This window comes from Loxodonta africana, chromosome 3 (assembly GCF_030014295.1).
Source record: "Loxodonta africana isolate mLoxAfr1 chromosome 3, mLoxAfr1.hap2, whole genome shotgun sequence".
Lineage (NCBI taxonomy): Eukaryota > Metazoa > Chordata > Mammalia > Proboscidea > Elephantidae > Loxodonta > Loxodonta africana.
Window position 1 is genome coordinate 21172482 of NC_087344.1, and position 5060 is coordinate 21177541.

The window sequence follows — 5060 nt, forward strand, 5'->3', positions numbered from 1 at the left end:
AATAAAGCTTTAAAAATAATTTTTGAGAAAGCTTATACAAGGTGAGTTGAAAATACTTTTGTTTACAACAGATTCTAGTACATATCAATATGATTATGCTTACTACTCAGAATTGAAATCTTCTTTCTTTCCTTTTTTTTATACCTGTCTGGTCTTTTCCTCACTTTGTACATAAAAAAATAATTTTTTTTTTATTGTACATAGCAGACAATAAATACACAGTTGTTTAAACTTCATGGAATCAAAGTGAATTGAAGCCACATCAAACAAGTCTTTTCCCACTAACGAATTATGATTTTTTAGTTAATTGTTTCTTCGGAGTTTTGTTTTGGCCCCAAAGTCCCCAGTTCCTTTCATGACTCCTTTAATATCCGTCACAGTCTTTATCAACTATCTTAGTTTTCCTTCCCACACAAGCAGTCACTGAGACCAGGATTCAAGTGCAAGCGATTTACTTGAAGGAGCAAAGGAAATAGATGGGAGAGAAGAAAAGTGACACAGGGAAGAAAATACATCCCATAAAGCTTGCATTAAGTCAGCTACCACAGTAAAGGAGGAGAGTTTTCATCCCGGGAAAATTTTGAAAAATGTGCAAAACCCACATCTCAGAATTACCACCAAGTAGAGATGGTATACCCCACACCTCTCAAAGAAGGCTACCCCAGGAGATTCATGATTCTGGGTCATTTCTGCCACCATGCATATGACAAATTAGGTTCCAGCTGGTGCAGTCCATTGGCAGTCAGACAGATGTGCAATAGAGATGGTGAGACGATCCCAGGGAATGTAGGTGGCCCACTGATTGAAAGCATCTACTACTCCACCATTCACTAGACAGACTCAATTCTACCAATAATCTTCTCGAAAAGTGAAGTTCTGAATGTGTTCCACAAGTGTGTCATTACCATTCCTGATGACACCCCCAGAGAGTCCAAAAAAATTAAACCGTGTGAGGGAACAACTCTTCTTCGATTGTATCCCTTACTATATGTTTTAGGATCCTGGGGAATATATCTTAATACTGCAACAATGAGACATAAAAGTAAAATAAAATAAGAAAAGGGAGAAAGTAAACAAGAAGAAAGGAAGAAAAGAAGCAAGACCACAAAGAATGAATCTCATACTTTCCAAGGCAGTATATTACTACAAATCCTCTGAAAAAAACATCTATCAAAACTAGATTCCCACACTTGAACTTGAAAACCCCATTATGGTTCTTATAAAAAGTAGGATAGCAAAATTAGGAGTATTAACTCGATGATAGTTTGCCGGGTGTGAATCCATCCCAATCTCAGAATCTTCCTCTGAAAAAAGTGGTGAATGAAAATATATCTTGAAGAAATATTGTCATGGTTAGGTAAAATCATACGTGTAAAGCAATAAGCACAGTCCAGATGTGATAAGCAGTTGGTTATGCCTGTTGTATGATTTTAATTTTATTTCTTTCAGGGAAAAACATACACATAACCAAATTAAGGTGAAAGACTCAAGGTTTGGGAGATTAACCCTTGGGGAAATCACGCCTGCTCATAACAAGATTAATGAAGCAAATCTAAGTCTGGAATTTTCAGGAATGGCTCTAAGAAAGCTGACCAAAGAAGGAACATCATGGACAGCATATAGGAAAGAAGAGTTAAAAGGATTTACTTAGGAAAGAGTTGGGGAAAAGTGGTAAAATACCAAGTAGAAAGCAAATCATAGTTACTTTGAGATTGGAAGAAATGATGCATGTCTTTTGAGGAAGAAAAAAGAATCAGGATATTTAAATTCATGATTTTTGGCTTTGCAGACCATGAGTTCCATTTAGCCCTGAGGCCAGTGGCCATCATCGTGGACAAGAGGCTGCTCTACAGAGGAGCCTTCTCAGGGCTCCCTTCATATCCTTATTCCTTAGGCTGTATATGAAGGGGTTCAGCATGGGTGTGACCACAGTGTACATCACTGAGGCAATAGAGCTTCTCTGGGAAGCATGGATCACAGTAGAACTGAGGCAGACCCCAAGGGCTGTTCCATAGAACAAGGCGACCACGGAGAGGTGAGACCCACAGGTGGAAAATGCCTTATATTTTCCCCCAGAAGAGGACATGCTCATTAATGAATAGACAATCTGAGAATAAGAGAAGAGGACCCCTGAGAGGGGAAACACACCCAGCAGGACAGTTGCCACATATAAAAAGATGTTATTGATGATGGTATCAGAACAGGCCAATTTGATAACCTGAGCCAGTTCACAGAAGAAATGTGGAATTTCAGTGCCTATACAGAATTTCAACTGCGTTATCAGTAGAATATGAAGCAGAGAGGCCCAGAAAATGATGGCCCAAGACATCAAAACCAACAAGACACAGAGCTGGGGCTTCATGATGACTGTATAGTGCAGGGGGTGACAGATGGCCACAAACCGGTCATAAGCCATCAAGGACAGGATAAAATTGTCCAGTCCAGAAAAAATTATGAAAAACTACACCTGAGTGAGGCATCCTGTATAGGAGATGACTTTGCTCTGTGTCTGGATGTTCACCAGCATCTTTGGGACCGTGGTGGTGATGAAACAGATGTCAACAAAGGACAGGTTGGAGAGGAAGAAGTACATGGGGCTATGGAGGTGGGGGTCAGAGCTGACAGCCAGAATGATGAACAGGTTCCCAAGTATAGTGACCAGGTACATGGACAGGAAGAGTCCAAAGAAGAGGGGCTGAAGTTCAGAATCCTCTGAGAGGCCCATCAGGAAGAATTCTGAAAATTTTGTTTGGTTTCCTGCTTCCATTTAAATAGTGTGTAGTCTGGAGAAAGTAAAAACAACATTCAATGAACAGCCAACTAACATCTCAGCTACTCCTCAGCTTTACAGCACCACCTGTATTTTGTCTATGCATCTTTCCAATGACAGGGACTCTCTCAGTCACAGGTAGCACTTTTGTATTTTAAATGTATGTAATTATTTAGACACTTTAGCAAAAATCTCTCTCTTTTTAGCTTTCTTGCTCTAGTCCTAATTTTCCTACTTAAATCTATACACATAAACCAATTTCTTCTTTGACATGACCGTTCCAAGCTAATTGAAAACATGCCATATAAACTCTCAGGTATGTACTTTCTGTGCCAATCCCCATACCCCCTTCTTTCTGGTAGCTCTATGTCAGTGGAATAAAGATCATCTGAGTTGAAAATCATGTCTTAAATGTGACCTGTCACATCCTACTGATTTGACAGTTAACTCTTGGTGCCTTTTTTTTCTGTTTTAAAAATCGAGTTAATACTATTACCTTCTTTTTGAGGTTTAGAAATAAATGCCTTTGTGAACAGATCTCAATTAATAATGCCAAAAAAAAAAAAAAAACCCATTGCTGTTCAGTTGATTCCAATGAAATGAAACCCTATGTGACAGAGTACAACTTCTCCGTAGGGTTTGCAAGGCTGTTATCTTTATGGAAGAGTGCCTCATCTTTCTCCCACAGAGTGGCTGGTGGGTTCCAGCTGCCTAACTTTTGATTAGCAGCTTAGCGCTTAACCACTGTGCTAAAGGGACTACCAACTAATAATAACTATTATTATTATTATTATGTTCCTTTTATGACAATATTTTAGATATATAATTCTCCCAAGCTACAGTATAAAGCTGTGATTTCAAAAATGAGTGTTTGAATCATACTGCCTGGAATAGAATTTTGGATCTACAAACTTACTACCTATGTGACCATGAGAAAGTTACTTATCACTCTTAGCTGTAGATAACTCACTTCTCCAAGGAGACTAGTAAGTATTCCCTACATAATGAGATTGATGGGTGAATTAAATGAGATGAAGCATGTCATTTTTCTAGTATGGTGCCTGTGATAGAGTAGACACTTGATAATTGTGATTTTCTGTTTTTATTGTCACAATAAATCTGTCTTGCATATCTATCATTTATCAATATCCCCTTTAAACTAGGGCAGCCATCAAGGATGGAACTGTGATCATTATAAACACAAGTAAGTTACCTCTTTTGGCCTCCATGCAGCAATTCCAATTAGGGAAGATCACTATGGCTCCCTATTGCAGAAACCACCTGCCAGATGGATTCTTCCAAGAACAGCAAAGGCCATGTGGACTCTGTAAATAAAGGGAGGAAACAAAAGCATACAAACATTAAAATCAAATGCAAAGCATGTGTGTGCTCATGTGTACATCCTCTTGAAAGAGGATGTGTTGTACTAAAATCAGTGGGGTTTATTACAAAGTGTACAATGGATAGATTAGGTTAAAATATTAAACACTTCTATAGAGCAAATTATACCAAAGAAAATTAAAAGTCAAAGTTAAGATTTGAAAATAAATGTTTGCATTTTCCAAAAAATAAAAATAGTATTATTCACACATAAATAACGGAAATTAATTAAAAAGAGAAAAAAATCACTGAGGACAGACAGTCTGGGAATATGAGTATGAAAGGCTTCTCTGAAACAGGACTTTTCACTGACAGAAGAAGAGTAGATAATTGTAAGTCAGAGAACGTAAGGAAAGGACAAGCAGTATAGATTGAGAAAACAGAAGGCTTAATTCCCTGTGGGGCAGTGAGCTTGGTAATGGAAGAGATTAAAGAGGTCAGTGAGATAGACAGCAGAGGATGAAGTGTAGGCAGGACAGAGCTTGTGAGGCCCACAAATAGAGCATCCAGTAGTAGTATTCCTGGATGTGCCTCTTTCATGGGTAATTTTATGTTTACTCCTGTGGCAGAGGTTGTAACTTTGTTTGCCCACCATTGCCTTAACTCAATATGGAATGGCAGTTTGAATACCACAGCCAACAGGATAATCTACATTAAAACACTAAAATATTTCTATTAAATTCATGAATAAGACAAGGCAATCTAATCCCACTTTAGTCATTCTCCTTTATCATTTAAGATGAGAAAAGGAAAAGGGTCTGAGTACTAAACCTCCAAAATAATTATACTATTTGTAGATGATATTGAAGACACTAAGGAGAAATAGCATACAAATAGAACTTTTAAGTGCTATCAGTAAGTTGGCAGAGTATTTAAGAAATATTAGGAAACCAGTAACTTTTTATTTAAG

At 37.8% G+C, this 5060-nt stretch overlaps 1 pseudogene; it reads right to left on the reverse strand.

Moving 5' to 3' along the window:
• Positions 1–1814: 1814 nt before the first annotated feature.
• LOC135230656 (olfactory receptor 7D4-like) lies at positions 1815–2838 on the reverse strand (annotated as a pseudogene).
• Between the last annotated feature and the right edge of the window lie 2222 nt (positions 2839–5060).